Here is a 19,844-nt window from a genome sequence, read left to right on the forward strand (position 1 = left end):
ATGTTGCCTTGCAAAGACGAGTCTGACGTCGTGATGATGTAGGTAAATGAAGTTTTTTTTTTTTTCCTTTATGGCCAATGCCAAAGAGACAGCATTCAACAGACGCGTTGAATCCTCGTTTGATTAATATTGTTCAAATTGGCGAATGATTATTAAAATTGGACATAGGTCACATCACTCTCATCGCTGACTGCATACATAGCCAGGCACATGGTTCATCGTGTAGACATTGTAGGTTAAGTCAAAACGGCACCTATCTTGACATCATATATGGAATTATGGATAATATGCCTGGATCTTCTACATATAGTGGATGGTGTCCAGACTAGCTTTCAAAAAATATAATTGGGCCTCACAAGGTCCACCCCAGTTTGAGGTTAAATGCACCAGTAAACTTTATAAATCTGTCCTTTGGGGAGCCAAGAAATTAAAGCCTGTGCACCCAAAGAAAATGCAGCGTATGAAGATTTTGGGAGCTGTGTACAAAATGGGAAACGCTCTAGTTGGACACTTCGATTCTTGGTGAAAAGCATTGCATATCTTACCAATTGTTCCCCTTTTCCTCCAAGTAAAAAAATTGAGTCTGTGCATACCCTGTGGGTAGCCAGACATCAAAGGATGATAGAGTCAAAAACTCAAGACGGGATTGAAAATGTATCCTATCTCACCGTGGCAAAGGAGGAAGTTCCAAAGGTCAAGAACTAAATAGCGTTGACGGGTTTCGTCTGTTGAAATTCTTATCTATTGCCGAAACAGATCAAACGATTAAACTCTCGCACTGGGAAAACTTATGTGGTTTCTACAACGATGTGATCACTTTAACAGTTCGCAGCAAATAGGAAGTCTCGAAGTTGTCATTAGAAGCAAGTAGCTTCTTCCTCTTTACAAAAACTCGATGTCAAAAAAAAAAAAAAAAAAATTCCCAATATTTCTAAAGTTGCCACATTCACGATCACTATTCTCACCATAGTGCCACCATTATGTGCACCACAGAGAGATTTGAGGGAAAATTTATCGTTGGGTTCCAATTGAGTCTAATAAAAATTAAAATTCGTATTTCTTCCAAATTTGTTCAAATCACTATACGAGGCTTACAGAAAAAAAATGTGCTTTGCCAAATCTGCCTGACAGTTAGTCCCGCAAGAAGTTCTGTATCAAGATCAAAACAAATAATTGAAAGCCGCATGTCGTTTTGATATTTACTGGTAGGCACATAAACGCATGTGAACGCATAGGAACGCAAATGTGTGAATATGGAAACATATCAAAGCAATGACATAAAACGTCTGCCCATGATCAAAATAAAAAATGGAAAAAGCGGTACTCTAAAATTTGATTAGATCAATGTGTTCACAGTGGAAGACAAAAATGAACAAATGAACTTCACGACATATTCCAATGCATCTATAAAATATAAGTCGATGATTGGTAGAAATAGAAGTCGGGTATTGATATATAAAGTTCCATAACACTCGCAAGCGGTTTTTAAAGGAAAAAAAAAAAGTGCCCCAGGTGGGAAAGAAAAAAAGTCAAATTTTCATCTCCAAATAAGTGGCCATTACAACAGTCAGCAGACAGTGTTTTGCTTCTACCAGTAGGCTTTTTTCTGTGAGAGTACAAATTGAAATTGTGTTTGCTTGTTTATTTGCAAATTTCTTTGCTTCGAATAGATTTAAAAACGTATGAACCGATTTTCTCGGTCTTCCGACTGTGTAGGTTTGTCCGGAAAGAGCTATAGGCTACATAATTTTTTTGATATCAGAAGAGAGCGAAAGGACCACCCAAAAATAAAAGTGATCCGATCAGAACAATATGGGACCCAAAACCAAAACCCCCTAAAATAAAATAGGCACATTGGATGATCATGACATTATGGGACTCAGAGGAAAGGTATTCGGAAGTAGATTACGAATATGGTCTGGAAGGAACAATACACTCATAGAAAAAGTTCGTTGAAAATAGCAAACACTATCTGCTGAATATTAATATTAGTTAATTTTGCTGTTATTGTAGCTGTAATTCGGCAGCAGAGGGGATGTTAGAAGAAAAAATAGAACACATATGTAAAGAGGATATTTATAATCACCATTGAATGATACATTCCATAATCTTTTATTCTTTAAATTTAGAAACAAAGTTATAACAAAAAATGCGTGCGAGCTCAGCCACATTTTGAAATGGATCAGGTGGCTTCTTTACAGTAATATTCCACAAATTAAAATCATCTCTTCCATCAAAATTTCTAAAAAAAAATGCCTAAAGTAATCAAACCAAGCACGGAATTCCTAACATAGAGCGCACAACAAGCCGATTACTGATTAATATCCGCACCATCTTTTCAACCTAACCTAAATTAATAAAAATAAGTAACAGGCAAACATAAAAAATATAAATTTTTTTGTTTGCAGATTTTTGTACTTAAAATAGCTGATTTTGTTTGCTGATTTAGCTGACCGTAATGTTTGCTAATGCAGCAGCCCTATGTTTGCTGAAACAGCAATAATGGCTGCTTTCCCATTTTCAGCAGACAAAACTGCTGTTTTAGCACACATTTTTGCTGTTTTCAATAACAAATTTGGTTGAGTGTTGGCTATATAATTTTTTTATATCGGAAGCCGGGAGGATCCTCCCCCGCTGCCTCTAAATCAAAATTTTAACGATCTGGACAATAAGTGTATCAATTATAAGGAATCGGGGTGTAGAATACGAATATGGTATAAAAAATTGGTTCCAAGTACCCAGGGGTCTGACCAGCCCCAAACATGCATATCAATATGCGACTTAAATCAAATCTATTTGGGAGTATATTACGAATATGGCATAACAAGTCCATTTAACGGGGTTTTGGTCGAAGTATCTTGGAGGTGGCCCTTTTAAGAAAACCCATCCAAATAGGTTAAGCGTAGCAGTATGATAATCAAGTGGAATTTTTTAGTAGAGTACGAATCTGACATCCTAGTTTGTGCTTAAAATCAGAAGGGGAGCAGCAACAAATTTGCACAGAATCACTATTGAAGGGTAGGTTACAATATATAAGCGAACTGGCTGTGCTCAGTAATGTCAAAATAGTTGTGTTAATGAAAATATATTTCATATTTGGCTACTAGCATTACATTAAGGATTAGCGGGGATACATCTTATATATGCACGATTAGAAGCCCTCTTTTTAGAGCCGAGTCTAAATGGCGGACCACCGGCCGCTAAATTTTTGCTCTAAAGTCTAACGTGGCTTATTTATTTACGAAGATCCTTACCTATGCACAACGGTTCTGCCAGATTTGCCGATAAAAGTGCCAATTTGTTAGATTTAAAAAATAGACTAAATGATGGCATTGTAAAGAGAACCAACATCGAGCATAACTAACAATAACATCAGCGCCATCCATTGGGGAATTACCATTTTTTGAATGGCAACTTCATCACATCCAATCCCATGGCAGACGGTTGTACGTACCGGATTGACCCGATGGAGTTCTTCATCGGCAAGGGCTGTCGCCTCAGTGTATAACACACTGCTACAACACCAACACCAACAACAACAACGAACAAGAGAGTGAGAAGGAAAACAGAGTGGGTAAGATTTGTCGTATGCTTTTCACTATTGTAATGCCCAGTTGTCTGGCGTGGCGTCATTTCGCCCAAAACGACAAATGTTATGTCGCCCAAATGATGTCACAAAACCCAAAAATGATTTTTTGGAATGACAGAAAGCCCAAATGAACATGACAAAATCCAAATTTTGGATGTTTTGACAATTTAAAATTCTAATATGTCATAATATCCAAAAACAACTGTGTCACTAAGCCCAACTATATTTATGCCATAACACCCAAATCGAGCAAATGCTATAACACTCAAAAATTATCCACCGAACTTTTTGGGTTGTATGGCATTTTCTTGAATATAAAGTTTGTTATAAAATTCAGAAAATGTTATAACTTCCAAAAATTTTTCCACTGAATTCCCTCTTTAGAATTCAAAAGGGATTTTTATGTAGAAAAGTTTTGACTTTACTTTACTGTTGGATTTATGAGAGAGCACAAAATCTTAAGCCCTACCGAAGGCCGCTTAATTTTGATTTTGATGATGACCCAAATAAAATTGGGTTTATTGTCATTTATCCATTTGGGTTTTATGGCATTGGGTCTTTTGACTTTAATAACGTTGTGTTTGGTTGGGTAGTAGTCATATCTTTTTTTACTAAAGGTCCAAAAATCATCTTTTTCAAAAAAGACGGTCTTGATATAGAAATTTAACCCCAAGTGTCGGGAACCCTAGCCACCCCCATAAAACCGTATTACATACTTATCGGTTGGGACAATGTGGGTATGAAAAGGAAGGTAATTGAAAGTAGAGTACGAATCTGATATAAAATTTTAGCCTCAGGTGTCTGGGGGCCACACCACCTCCCAAAAATCCCCAACCGGACATATTTAGCGACTAGACAATATAGGTATCAAATGAAAGGTATTCAAAATTAAAGCACAGCTCTTATATACAAATTTCGTCCAAGTATTTCTTGGGGGCCACCCCACTCCCAAAAACATTCAAAACGGGCATATATGTCCAAATTTTGAATCTTTGGTTGGTTGGTTGAATGGTTAGATTGAAAATGTTGCATCCCATGCAATAGTTTTGTGATATCATTTTGAATGAGGACAACAATTGCGGATAATTAATCAATTAGTTTAGATCTGAAATGAACCCATAGCTCTAAATGGCTTGATGCTGCGCACCGGGCCAGCTAGTAGTCCATTGAAAGATATAGCTCCGTATAAATCGATTACCAAATTTCCCAGTTCAACAGAATTCTTCATGGTGGTTGGTGGGTTTCCATGATATGGCCCGGCCGTACCTATAACTTTTTTTTACTGTTTTCTCATTAACATGTCTTGCTCTAAATTTATTTCTTCTTGAAAAAATTATGTTACAATCGGTTATTGTCCGGCTGCAGACCATAGGGTAATCTGTTTCTAATTCAAATAGAACAGAGAAAAAAAGTCTGTCAGTACACAAAAACACCTGCATTGGGAAAAGTAAAGCTAATAGACAGGGTTGTCGAGCGTGGTTTTTGTAATTGTATTGTATTGGTAATTGTATTTTAGAGGCGTTTTCGCAATTAATACGATTCAAATACAACGTGCCAACGCACGGCCCCTGAAGCCATCACACCTAATATGGTGGAAAAGTAGTCTAACCAAAGACAAAACGCGTCTCAGAGTGATTGGTGTGTGTTGCTTTCTCTGGCTTTCCTTTTCCATTTGCAAAGAAAATATCCGATCATTGAGCTCTTCTCGAAAGAGAAAGAAACAAAAATTGTAAAATTTAATGATCTTCACCCTACAGGCAAAAAATTTGAAATAAATCACAAAAGTTAAGCAAAAAATGCGTTTTTTGCTTTGCAATAGTATTTGACTGGTTTCCTAGATCACGATTTCGTTTGGAACCACCCAAACTCGTCGGTAGGATTTGTCAAAAAAGGTATGTCTTCTAGGTTGAAACTATGCTCTTAAGAGTATTGCCATTTGTAGCGCAGCAAGAAAGAAAATTACTCCACATTACAAACACATTTTCCGCCTAGCTTCAGAAAACAAGGGTTTTTTGTGTTCTATTTGTAATAGGAATAGATTACCCTATGGTCTGCAGCCGTACAATATCCGATTGTATGGAGTTTTCTCATTTATATATGACACAGGGTAGTCCATCCGAAGTCACTGTGTTTAGTGCTTCATGAATTGCCCTCGTCTCCGAATATAGGAATGCAAACATACAAATTGAAACACATTCATTCTCCATCGTTTTTTGTTCATTCCTGCACTCAGCCAGCTAACCAGACAGCTGGTTATTCAGCACGTCAGCCAACGAGCTATTCTGCTCGTCATTCCATACGGATGCTCATGTGCTATTCGATGACAACATTATACAACCAACCAACGAAACTCACGGCAATACCTATACATCCTTCCGTGGCATACCTAAATGTCGTACAAAACGTAAACGTTATTAAATGAACAATAAAAATGCCTGCATTACTGTTGATAAATACAAGGACTCTACGGGACATGAAAGCACAAAATTGGGGTTCGTAGTTGTAGAGGCGTGGATGGAAGGGTGAGGTGTAGTGTAACATTTTATGAATCTCTCTCACATTTGGAAATGAGCAACGACGCATCGGCAGTATAACAAGTGCAGCTCACAATTATATCTTCCTAAAAAGATACTTGCAATGACTTTTTTCCCCAAATTTAATGAATAAACGAATGATGTACCTACCTTTAATTGTCCATAAACTCAGAATATATATATCACATAAAATGTAACACAAATTATAAGGTCATATAACTGCTTGAACGATTGCATTGTGAGCAGGTAAGAATTGATATATACAGGGTGGCTGATGAATATTGCTACAATGATGAATATTGCTACATTTTTTTTTCGGTGTATGGAATACATTTTTCTTTTATTCATGTTAAATTAAATTATTAAATTAATTATTAAATTATTATTAATTAAATTAATTAATTAATTAATTAAATTAATTATTAAATTATTATTATTAAATAGAAAAAAAGTTATTACATTTTTTTTTGGTAGCGGCTTTCATCAGCCACCCTGTACAACGAAAACAGAGATGAAGTCTTAATGAAGATATGCTATGGATGGGAATTAAGTATTTTGTCTACTCCTTACTGCTTGCCCGACTTAAGCAGCTACATTTAAATTAAGCTCTAAAAATTGCATTGAGTTTGTTTTTATATTATGGTTATCATTGCTCATATGTCGAACTTAAGCTGATATTTTTATGGTTTATAAAATGCTGTTTAAACACACAAATGCTTTTTTCAATATTATGCTGCAATTTCAAATAAAAAACTCGGCATAAATGCTTATGGAGGATATTTACTAGGCAAATGCTTCAAATTGGTATTGGCTTGGAGAGTTTTTAAAGTTTTATGACAAAAAATTGTTTTTAGATTCTGTTTACGTTAAAACACAATTATTTACGTCGAGCTAGAATCCCGCAGATTTCAAACTCATTTCGCAAAACCTACACAGATAAAAATAATTTTGAAAAACAACAACTTTGTTCGAAAAAAACGACTACGAAAGTTGTTAATTTTCCTGCAACAATTTATTTTGAATCTCAACGACCCAAAGTACAAATTTGTTGTTGAAAGGCACTCTTTGCAAGCCAACATATAACAACAACAACAGTATATCCATAAGCAAGACAAAAAACCATCTAACCAGCCAACACATGTGCTTTGCTACGGGTGGTGGTGTTTTTATTATCTTTGTTCGGCGCGCATATAAATAAATCTCTTTTATGAGTCAATCCACCATCCATCATAACTTCTCAAAATATGCATGCTATAAGACATAGTTTCGACTTTTTTCCCTTAAGCGGAAATGCTTTTACACCTAGCCACTTAACTTCTCAAAATTGTTGTTTTAATATACAGGGTGGCTGATGAAAGCCGCTACCAAAAAAAAATGTAATAACTTTTTTTCTATTTAATAATAATAATTTAATAATTAATTTAATTAATTAATTAATTAATTTAATTAATAATAATTTAATAATTAATTTAATAATTTAATTTAACATGAATAAAAGAAAAATGTATTCCATACACCGAAAAAAAAATGTAGCAATATTCATCAGCCACCCTGTATGTCTGCTTATCGGCTCCAAAAGATACGATACTCACTGCTCCTACATTTCTCAAAATAGAGCAGTACACATCACTCAATTTGAGCTCAAAATGATCCAATGCACATTTATTCTAATATTCTTTTCTTCTCTATATGTCAATGCCACACGTTATTTACTGACTGACTGATCTCTGACTACTAGCCTAAACGGCTAAAGCTAGAATTATGAAATTTTGCACGAATGTTGGTCTTAGGTCGTAGACGCGGAATAAGATTGGGTTTGGCGATATTCGTTCGTTAAAGCACTAAATAGTACCAATATAGTACGAAATGATGCATGTGTGTGCAGTGTGAACGGAAAGTGCTGGGAGAATGATTTTGGGCTCAAATAAAAAAGCTCTTGAAAAAATAAGATTAAGTGAACAAAATCTTCCAAAATAGTACCGGAAGTGGGAGAAATAGTACGTTTAACGGTGCAATTGGTACTTTCTTTGTAAATGAGATAGAACTCTCAATTTTGAAACTTAAGTACACCATGGCAAACTAAATTGGTTGATTAGAAGAGTTTTTGGAAATTTTTGCATTTAGGTACTAAAAAAAGTACCAACAATTTACGAATTTAGAAATTTGTCTTAAAAGACATCTGCTACAAAATTTTGAGGATGACAAAACAACTATGTAAAAATAGTACTGGTAATGGGAGAAAACGTACATTTAGTACCGCAATTGGTACAATTTGGTACTTTCATTACAGATGGAGTTAGAAGTCTAAAATTTGACATGTAGATACAACTAAGAAATATATGATGGTTACTATTTATGATGATTTATTCACAACTCGAAAATTTTGATACCAAAATTGGTAGCATTTGCTACTTTCTTTACAGATTGAGTTAGAAGTCTGAAATTTCGCATGTAGGTACAAGTAGGCAAAACATGTTAGATGCCTAAATTATCTATTTGAAATTTGAACATTTTGGTACCAAAATTGGTACCATTACTTTCCAATACTTTCTTTACAGATAGAGCTACAGGTCTGAAATTTAGCATGTACAGCGGTCAAAAAAAGTATTCATCATTAGCAAAATTGATAATAAATTCACTTATTTTGGGTAATTGAAGAAAATTTAAAGTAAACAAATAATGCAGTTTTATGCAATAGTTTATATTTCGTAATATGTTTTAAAATAAATTCAAAAAATAAATTTAATTAGCGCAAAAAATGCAATTTTATATAATAACACCAAAAACAGAACAAAAAAAGTATTCATCATTGATGTGCTATCATCAAAGTCAAATTCAAATATTATTTGGGAATCCCCCTTTTCTGTTTTATTTAGTAAAGGAGGCTTTGCCCTTGACAGCAAATATTTAATTTCATTGAAAATATAGTTTTTGTCAAAATGGGTCGTAAGCAAAACGAGGTTTCTGATGAGGTAAAAGTTTTGATAATAAAACACCACAGGAATGGTTTAACTCAAAAAACTATCAGTGAAATATTAAATAGACCACGATCAACTATACAATCCATCATCAGAAAGTGGACAGAAACGAAAACTGTTGACAATAAACCAAGATCTGGTCGACCAAAAGCACTTTCAGTTGGAGATGTGCGTTGGCTAGTGCGGCAAGTTCAGAAAACTCCGAAGACAAATGCGACCATTCTTCGTAAAAACACTATGGAATATTTAGGGAAGGAAGTTACTACACAAACAATTCGAAATACACTCAAAAGGCATAGTTACAGAGGAAGAACTGCACGTAAGAAGCCCTTTATAAATAAAATAAACCGAGTGAAAAGGCTAAACTTCGCAAAAATGTATGTAAAACAGCCCGAATCATTTTGGAAAACAGTCATTTTTGCAGACGAGAGCAAGTTTAATCTTTTTGGGTGCGATGGAAAGGTCATAGTGTACAGAAAACCAAATACAGAGCTTGAAGAACGAAACACAGTTGCTACTGTAAAACATGGTGGAGGTGGTTTAATGGTTTGGGGGTGTATGGCGGCTCCAGGAGCGGGAAATCTTGAAATTATTAATGGAGTAATGGATCATAAGTATTACATTGACATTTTAAAGAGGAATTTAAAAGATAGTGCTGTAAAACTTGGGCTTGGTAATAACTTTCAATATTATCAAGATAATGACCCCAAACATTCTGCTTTAAATACCAAGATGTGGATGCTGTATAACTGCCCCAAAGTCATTAAAACTCCTCCTCAAAGTCCCGACTTGAACCCAATTGAACATCTTTGGGAACATCTCGAACGCAAATTGAGAACGCGCAATTTTTCGAGCAAGAGTCAAATGCAACAGGTGATAATGGAGGAATGGACTAATATAGACCAAAATATAACCGCTAAATTAGTCCAATCGATGTCAAACCGTTTAAAAGAAGTTATAAGATGCGGTGGTCGAATAACAAAGTATTAATTTTTTTAAATTATGTTATTTATTTTTTTGTTTTTTTTTGCAATGATGAATACTTTTTTTGTTTAATTTTTTGTGTTCAGCTGTAAAATGGCCCTTTTTGTTCCAATAAATACTATTTTTTTCTTTAAAAACAATGAAATTGTGTACATATATATCACACAAGCACTACTGCATCATTAGTTTAATATGTTTTTATTCCAATTGTCTTTTGTAGACTTATTAAAAAAAAAAACATTAAATGATGAATACTTTTTTTGACCGCTGTAGGTACAACTAGGTAAAATATGATGGGTGACTAGGTTAGGTCTTCTCACAATCCGGATCTCCCCATAGGATTTTCGTCTTCCTATCGACCGTTTCGTTATTCTACAGTATTACATGCGTATTCGTAGCCAACGTTCCTTACTCGGACTGCGTCGACCAGAAAGGCTTCGGGTTAACCAAGTTTATTGACGGTAGTCCTCTGGCTTTCACTGCCAAATCGTCTGCTTTTTCATTCCCCCTATGGCCCGGCAACCAAACGAAGCGGATCGTGATGGGTGACAAAATGTTCTCTTCGCTCATATTGGTATCAAAAAGTGCTAAAAACATAAATTTTTTTTGGGTGTAAAAAATGTGATAGCGAAATTTAACAAAAAAAAATAATTAAAAATTTGTTGAATAACATTATTGTCATTATCGTATTATGATTGGTAACAAATCACGATGACATCGTAGCTAATATTTCAATAGAAAAAAGCCCAGAAGAGCCCGAAACATGCAAACCTTGATAAAATGTCAATGTTGGGTTCACTCTTTTCTTCAATTAACGTGGCGAAGTGCATCATGAGTTCTATCGTTTTCGTATGAATAATAAGGGGTATTAATGATGTTTTGCAATCGTGCGGGAAGAAATACCAAACTTTATTTTATTCAACACCGCTTCATATACCTGGTGAAATTAAAATGAGTTTAAGCATAAAATTTGTAAATTATGTAGGACACTACCTGCGACTGCTCCGCTGAGCCTTCTTTCACTCTCCAAAACCACTTTTTCAATCCCATATTGCTGTGGTCAGTAAATAAATCCAGTTGGATGGTATTATGGGAGTGCAACGGGCGCCCAGACTCTTAGCCCCGGAAGTGGATATTAATTCCGTGGTCAGCTCCCAAAGACCTTTCATTTGAGTCCTATATTGTCATGGTCGGTATTTATGTCCGATTCGAGGGTATAGCGGCCCCCAAACTATCGGCCCAACATTTGAATATTATATTCGCCTTTCATATGAATCCCCCTACTACCCCACCACAAAAATTTAAACACAAAATTTTTGTTTCTGGGTAGCTATTAGAGTGCAAACCAAATTTCGCCCCACTCATCTTCAAGATCTGGCGTTTTAGAAATTGTGGTAAAGGGAAGAGTCTGTCCCCTTTCAAGTATCGAAAAGTTAAGTTCCCTATTTTCACCACAAGACAATGCAGTACCATCTTTGAAATTTCAAGAAAATCGATTCAGCAGTTTTTGAGACTAGTATAAACTATATATGGAGCAGACATAAAAAACAACGAACAAATAAGCATGCATTAAAATATATGCAGTGGTGGCCATATAATTAGGCAAAGCTTTCGAAGAACCTACTTTTTATTGAAATTAAATGAAAATAATATTTTATTTCATTTGTAATCCCATATGTTATGAATAGGGACATGAACATATATAAGAAAATATCGGAAAAAAAGTTGCTGAGTTTAACATAAAAAGCCATAAAGTATATATATTCTTGATCGTTATGACATTTTTAGTCCATCTAGCCATCTCCGTCCGTCGGTACGCTAACTTTTATTAGTGTAGGTCGGTTGGGATTGTAAATGGGCCAAATCGGTTCATGTTTTGATATAGCTGTCATATAAACCGATCTTGGGTCTTGACTTTTAAAGCCTCTAGAGGGCCCAATTCTCGCCCGATTTGAAATTATGCACGTGGTGTTTTGGTATTACTTCCAAAAAATGTGTTTAGTATGGTTTAAATCGGTTCATAACCTGATATAGCTGCCATATAAACCGATCTTGACGAAAGTAAGACATGTTCCCGTAGTTTAGCAAAATTTCATAACACAAGAGAAAATTTTCATAAACCGTAATAAAATTTTTATTATACCAATTTTGGGTAAACTTTTTACTACGTAATCTTATACCTTTTTTTTTCAGTGTACGTATGCTCCTATCTAATCAATATTTGTTTCGGACATAGGAGAGCCTATTGCAATTCACTGTTCCAAATTTTGGCGATATCGCGCAAAGTACAGATTTTATAGATCCTTAATAAGCAGATGGGTACGGTATACAGCAGCTATATTTTAATTAGGTCCGATATGAATTATATTCGTTTTGGCTATCGGGGTGCCTGCTTAAACACACTGTTTCAAATTTCAGCGGAATCGGACAATAATTAAACCTGTTATGGGATTAACAGCCTATACCGGGAGGTCAGTCGATATGGTAGCTATGTATATCCTAAATATAGTCCGATCTGGACAATATTTGGAGCAATATTGAGGAGCTTAGTACACCACTGTTTCAAATTTCGGAAAAATCGGATAATAATAGCGACTTTTATATGCTCAAGACAGCAAATCTGTGAACGGTCTTTATGGCAGGTATATATAAATATGCTCCGATTTTACCCGTTAAAAAAGTTAACTTGCGTATAGAAAAGGACGGATCTGCGCTCCGGAAGCACAGACACACGGAAATCATTAAATCGTCTTAGATTTTACGACGTTCAAGAATATATAAAGTATATATTAGGTAGGATTGAAAGTGTCTATTGCGATATTTTGCAAACGGAAGAACTAAATGCGTATACTTCCTATCCTATGGTATTAAGTATAAAAACATTTAGCCATGGTTTTTTCGGAGTCGAAAAAAAATTTTGCAAAAATTTGGTTGCTCCACAATGAATTCTAGTCTTGTAATTTGTATTCTCGTACTTACATTTCTTTTCTTCTTTATTGCAGGTAAAATGCAGTAGCAACTAAAAGAAAACAATCATCCGATATATTATCTATTACAACATTTAATTGGACAATAACAGGTAATATCTTGTTCATAGAAGTCGCACACCCCAAAATAGCAACTGAACTATATAAAGGAACTAGTTGGCCGGGTGCGCTTCGCAACACTCTAAAATTGGTTTTTGAAAATAGATTGCTTTTTAAAATTATCTAAATAACTTGATTTGTACTCTCTTTTGTCCCGAGCGTCACACATGTTCGGTGGAAGTTTTTATTTTATTTTTTCATTTATCCCTGTCGCTCTTTGTTTTTTCTAGGGTTGGGCAGTCGCCAGACTGCCGATCGACCAACATGTACATTTGGCGGGTCGGTCTCTCAGACATATGTCAAAGACCTTTTCTTCGAGTCCCTCATTGTCGCCATATGCATACATTTCCTGTTGAAGAGCTTGGTCCTTAATATTAATATCAGATGTATACTCTACTGCTAAAGACCCTATTTCCATACATATATCCATAATATTTCATATTATCTCCCAAAGACATTTCATTTCATGTCTATTTTGTGTCGATAGACGTATATGCTCGTCTTGGGGGTGAGGCGGCCCCCACACTCCAAAAAGATTAATCCCAAATGAATGAAAATTCAACTAAATGGGAGTAAAATTAACCATGATTTGGCGCTAAAGATTTTTTTCCCGTTTGGTATACACAATTCCTTATTTTAGGTATACGCGAGTTTGTTTTGAAAACTCTTCAATTCAAATTTGGCGAATGGCAACCCTTAATTTATTACATATATGTTTGGAAACAGTCATGTATTTCTTAAAAACTATTCTTTTTTTCCTGTGAGCATTAATTTCAACGTATCAGGTATAATTAGAATAAATATAAGTAAGGTTTTATTTGCATTAAGTAATAGAAACATCTGCTTTCTTTAATTGGCTATGACAGAACGTTTGTTCCACTAGCCGAATGTAGAAAAGCGTTCCAAGCGCCTCGATCTTTTGCGCTTATTCTAAAATCTTTGACACCAAGTTTCGGGGTGTCTCCCACCACTTGATCTTTCCATCGGATTTTGGTCTTCCTGGTTTGCGTGTACCACCGTGTTTGCCTTCTTCTTTGCTGGAGCTTCTTCATCCATTCTGACAACATGACCTAGCCAACGCTATCGTCGTCATAAAGCTCGTGGTTCATGCGTCGCCTATATTCTCCGTTAAAGCAAACTGGCCCATATATTTTACGACGAATCTTTCTCTCAAATACTCCAAGCACTGCCTCATCTGTTTTCACAAGTACCATGCCTCAGAACCATATAACAACACGGGTAGTAGCAGTGTCTTGTACAGTGTAATCTTCGTTTGTCGAGAGGTGGCCTTGTTTCTAAACTGGTTACTTAGTCCAAAGTCGCAACTGTTTGGCAGCATTATTCTTCGCTTAATCTCAAAACTGGTGTCACTGGCTTCGGTTACGGCGGTGCAGTGTTAGATTAAGTTACCTCAAAGTTGTGGCTTCCAAATTTTTCCAAGTTTCATTATCTGCTCAGTTGTACTAGGCGTTTTGGGAGTTGAAACCATCCATTTCGTCTTATCTCCATTTACTGCCAGACCCATTTTCATTGACTCTGTTTCGATTCTTTCAAAGGCTGCAGTTACTACTTCCGGTGACCGGAAGTCTCTTGTGATTAGTGTACCATATCTATTCACATCCGCATCTCGTATAATCTTCTTCAGCAGGATCACACGATAGGCAGGAATACCAAACTCAGACATGGCTTAAAATACCTTTGAACGTAAAGGGGTATTGAATTGTCCTTCTCCGGTCTTTTCCAGGATTTGGGGCAGTGTGAATATTTGGTCCAGGGTGGACTTACCTGGTCTACAACCGCATTGATAGGGCCCAATTATCTCATTGACTTTAGGTTTTAATCTTTCACACAGTACGCTCGCGAGTATCTTGTATGCGATAGGGAGGAGACGTATTTTTCTGTAGTTAGCACATTGCGTCTTGTATCCTTTCTTGTGTACGGGACATTGTGTGCTGAGGTTTCAATCATCGGGTATGTGCTCTTCTAGCCAGATTGCGCAGATTAGCTGATGCGTACGCATTATCTGCGTGTCGCCTCCGGTCTTAAATAGTTCAGAGGGTAACCCGTCGGCTTCTGCTGCCTTGTTGTTCTTTAGTCGGCTCACTGCTACTTGGACCTCATTCTGACTAGGAGGTAAACATTCTATACACTCATCATTGATTGGTTCTGCAGTTTCCTCTTCGCCGCCAACATCGGACACTAGCAGTTGGGTAAAATGTTCTTTCCATATCCTCAGCATGTTATCTGTGTCAGTTACCAGATTTCCTTCTTTGTCTCTGCAGGAGCATGTACCCGCACCAAAGCCATCGGTTTGATGTTTAATTCTTTGGTAGAATTTCCGGACTTCATTCTGACTCCTGTACATCTCAATTTGCTCATACTCAGGTCTTGCCATTTACTTTTTCTTTCTGCGGAATAGATGTTTCTCCTTTTCTCCCGATACCTCTCCTTTGCAGGGTTGCCCAATATACCGCATTCTTGGCTTCACTAGCATCTCGACACTTTTGGTCGTATCATGGGTTTCTTAGAGGAGGCTTTCGATACCCAAGTACGGATTTCGCGGCATTTTCCATTGGGTGGGCCATGGGAGTACAAGGAGTGTTTTCTTCAAGCTGTTTGGTCAGTCGAATGGAGTATGCCGCTGCCATCTGTTGTGTTTGTAGCTTTTCAATGTGCAGCTTCCGCGCAGTGTCAGATCGTACTTTCCTCGCCATGTTCAAGCGGGTGCGAACCTTTGCTGCAACAAGGTAATGATCCGAATCTATATTCGCTCCACGGATCGATCGTACATCTAACACGCTGGATGAATGCCTTCCATCTTTTTTGAGAAACAAATAAATAAATTTGTATAAAATAGTAAAGATGTAATTGTTTTACCTGTACAATGTTTGTTTCACCAAACAAGTCAACTTTGAATAATGATTATAAATTTTTAAAAATCAGTCAAGCTAAAAATAGGAAATTTGATTGCTTAATAACACTTGCACTTTACTTTTCATTCGATCTTATAAATAAATTATCTTAAAGATTTTTGTTTATTTTTACGATGGGTTATTATCCGTATCCTTCGACTCGTTTTTGCCATTCTTCCGGCCAATTTCGATACATATTTGCAGCAAAAAGCCATAGTTTCTTGTAGTTTTTATTTCCGCATAGAATTTCAAAAAATAAATAAAAAATAAAAATAACAATTACTTGAAGTAAATATATTGGGTTGCTCAAAAAGTAATTGCGGATTTTTCATATGATCGGCGTTGACAAATTTTTTCAACGGCTTGTGACTCTGTAATTGCATTCTTTCTTCTGTCAGTTATCAGCTGTTACTTTTAGCTTGCTTTAGAAAAAAAGTGCGCGAAATTTTGTTTACATTTGTTTGTTTGGCGTCAATTTTAATATGGGTACCACATGTATTGAAAGAAACTCATTTAACAAGCCGAATCAACGCTTGTGATATGCACCTTAAACGCAATGAATTCGATCCGTTTTTAAAACGAATCATAACTGGAGATGAAAAATGGATTGTTTACAACAACGTTAGTCGAAAACGATCATGGTCCAAGCATGGTGAACCAGCTCAAACCACTTCAAAGGCTGATATCCACCAAAAGAAGGTTATGCTGTCTGTTTGGTGGGATCGGAAGGGTGTGGTATATTTTGAGCTGCTTCCAAGGAACCAAACGATTAATTCGGATGTTTACAGTCAACAATTGGACAAATTGAATACAGCCATCAAGGAGAAGCGACCAGAATTGGTCAATCGTAAAGGTGTCATATTCCACCAGGACAACGCTAGACCGCACACATCTTTGGTCACTCGCCAAAAACTGAGTGAGCTTGGCTGGGAACTTTTGATGCATCCACCATATAGCCCTGACCTTGCACCATCAGACTACCATTTATTTTGATCTTTGCAGAACTCCTTAAATGGTAAAACTTTCGGCAATGATGAGGCTATAAAATCGCACTTGGTCCAGTTTTTTGCAGATAAAGGCCAGAAGTTCTATGAGCGTGGAATACTAAATTTGCCAGGAAGATGGCAAAAGGTTATCGAACAAAATGGCAATTATATAATTGATTAAAGTTCATTCTAAGTTTTATTAAAAATGCATTTACTATCTTTTAAAAAATCAGCAATTACTTTTTGGGCAACCCAATAACATAATTTAAATAGAACTTACCTGAAAGGATTTGTATCTGCTGCTTTGGATATTCTTTGTCGTCAAAAAGCCATGGTTGCTCGTGGTTTTAGTTATATTAACCAGAGTTTTCATATGCCATAACGAATGCCTAAGATTAAAAGCAAAAAATAACAACTTATTGGAGTAACTCTATATTATTATAAAACTTACTTAAATACAATTTGGATATCCGACCCATTGACATACAAATTAAGTGTGAAGCACTGCGGCTATGAGACTTAAAGCGATGGGAGAATGGATTGAGGGTGGGAGCAGCTCATACCATCGCGGTATAATCCAGACGACGATAGGAAACCTGGAAGGAAGGGAAAAGGTTTCCGATCGGATACCTGAGATGAACCTTGAAGTCGAGTGCGAGGCACTGCTGCCATCGGCACAGTCTTTGATTGACGGAACCCTAGTATTGCCATCTGGAAGATCAAGTTACACGGATGGATAAAATCGTGGCCCTGGGAGTTTACATTGAGAACCCAGGGACTGAGATCTGTTTTAGACTGCCTGACCATAATACGGTCCTGCAGGTGGAGATCCGGGCGATCACAGAATGCGTGAAGTGGTGTGGTGCTAACGCGAGGACGTCGAGTGTGAACATCTGTACCGACAGTAAAATTGCCATAAGGGCTGTAACAACCAGGACGGTAAGGTCACGAACAATCTTGCAGTGTAAAACGGAGATTAACGCCTTCTCTGAGGATGGGATATTCCGCATCGTTTGGGTGCCGGGCCGTAACGGAGTAAGAGGAAATGAAGGGGCAGACGATTTGGCGGTGAAGGCCAGAGGACTGCCGTCAATAAACTTGGTTAACTCGAAGACTTTCGGGTCGACGCAGTCCGAGTTATGCAACATCGTGGAACAGCGAAACGGGTGTTAGGACGGCGAAAATCCTATGGGTGATCCTGATCGTGAGAAGATGAGGCTAGCAAGATGAAAGGAAGCAAGTAGGAGGTCAGTATAGCTATTGGTATCATAACGGGACACATAGAACAACGAGCTCACTTATGTAAACACGGTGCGGCAAGTGATAGCATTGTGTAGGGCATGCGGGGAAGATGATGAGACGTTGGAGCATTTCCTTTGTCATTGCCCGGCTTTCGCGTCCAACAGATACCGGCACTTAGGTGGAGACACAATATCAGACATGAACCAACATAGGGGAGTGGTATTGAAAACAATGAAGAATTTTGTAAGTAGCACGCAAATCGTAACTTTAAATTTTCTTTTTAGAGGCTACTTTACAGTTTTTAGAGCGCACAACAAGCCGATTACTGGCTTAGGTGTATGTCCATAGTGGCATGGGGCGAATTAATATCTGCACCCTCTTTTCTATTTAACCTAACCTAAATAGAATTTACCTTAAATGACGCTTTCAGCTATTAGTTGTATGCGATGCATTAGAACGGGAAAATTAAATGATATTTTTGTTAGTAAAATAATTAAAATTCTTTCTGAATTATTCATCGTTTGAAATCAAACCAGACTGCTACAACAATATATAAATTTTTTTTCATCTAACGAACCGTATTCTATCAAGTACTATAGGAAACTGGCAAATATCAAAGCAAACAGCCAACGATCAATACACCAAAGTACACAAACTTTTCTAACGGACACACACTCATACACTTTTCTAACGGACAGACACACAAAATTTGCAACAAATTAAAAAAAAAACCCACGCATATATATATATATATAACGACATACAAGACACGTTCATCTTAAAAACAATTCGTTAATGAAAATTTATAAAAAAAGAGGCACATGAGGCAAAAATGTTATATCGTACTCTATTTCCAAATATCATTCAATTGATACCCATATGTCCCATTTTTGGGCGGTTTTTGCTGCTGACCCCACGCTTGGATCAAATTTGTTCGTACTCTACTCTTAAATACCTTTTATTTGACACCCATAATATCTTTTTTGGGTTACCATAAGAGGGCATACAAAATTTCGCTAAAATCGATGCACCACCCATCTCCGTGATCTGGCGTTTTTGAAATATTTGATAACGGGGAAGGTTCGCCGGATTATTCCATTTTAATTAAGCAAGCGCATTAGACCGCACAAAATGTATTGGTACAATCGAATATTGTCTGGCTGCATATCGTAGGATTGATTCTCTGTTTCCATTACAAAAATGAAAAACAAAAAAACTTATTTCTAAAGTTAGGCAGAAAATGTGTTTGCTGTTTTGCTCATTTGACTGGCTTACCTATATCGTGATTTCGTTTAGCACCACCAGCCAAACTCATCGGTAGGGTCTGTCAAGATGGCATCTTTTCTAGCGCAGCAAGAAAGAATACTTGTCCAAGTGCTATTCTATCAATAGTAAGATGTTAGAGAAGTAGTTGTCGTAAATACGACAAAATATCAACGTTAATTTTCATTTGTCATGCGGATAAGGTCAATTATTTTACTCTTCAGTTCTATGAGGTTTTGGGGCCATAGTATTCAGTGCAAGGTATGAGCG

At 36.6% G+C, this 19,844-nt stretch overlaps 1 protein-coding gene and 1 long non-coding RNA gene across 11 annotated transcripts in view; one reads left to right on the forward strand and one right to left on the reverse strand.

The window, feature by feature from the left end:
* Positions 1-19,844, forward strand: part of LOC106089764 (poly(rC)-binding protein 3) — a 517,304-nt gene that overhangs the window by 293,312 nt on the left and 204,148 nt on the right. For 9 of the 10 annotated variants that reach the window (XM_059370962.1, XM_059370957.1, XM_059370963.1 and 6 more), the window contains one exon: positions 13,088-13,164. The exons of the other annotated variant lie outside the window; for it this stretch is intronic. The gene's annotated coding sequence lies outside the window, so the exon portion shown is untranslated. The remainder of the gene's footprint in view (positions 1-13,087; positions 13,165-19,844) is intronic. 10 annotated transcript variants of the gene reach the window in all.
* On the reverse strand, positions 13,844-18,894 carry LOC131998547 (uncharacterized). The gene is made up of 5 exons (XR_009398785.1): positions 18,368-18,894; positions 17,521-18,287; positions 17,350-17,458; positions 16,049-16,303; positions 13,844-15,989 (listed from the first exon to the last, which is right to left on the reverse strand). It is a non-coding gene; the product is annotated as an uncharacterized LOC131998547 (long non-coding RNA).

The sequence above is a fragment of the Stomoxys calcitrans genome, chromosome 1 (assembly GCF_963082655.1).
Source record: "Stomoxys calcitrans chromosome 1, idStoCalc2.1, whole genome shotgun sequence".
Taxonomy (NCBI): domain Eukaryota; kingdom Metazoa; phylum Arthropoda; class Insecta; order Diptera; family Muscidae; genus Stomoxys; species Stomoxys calcitrans.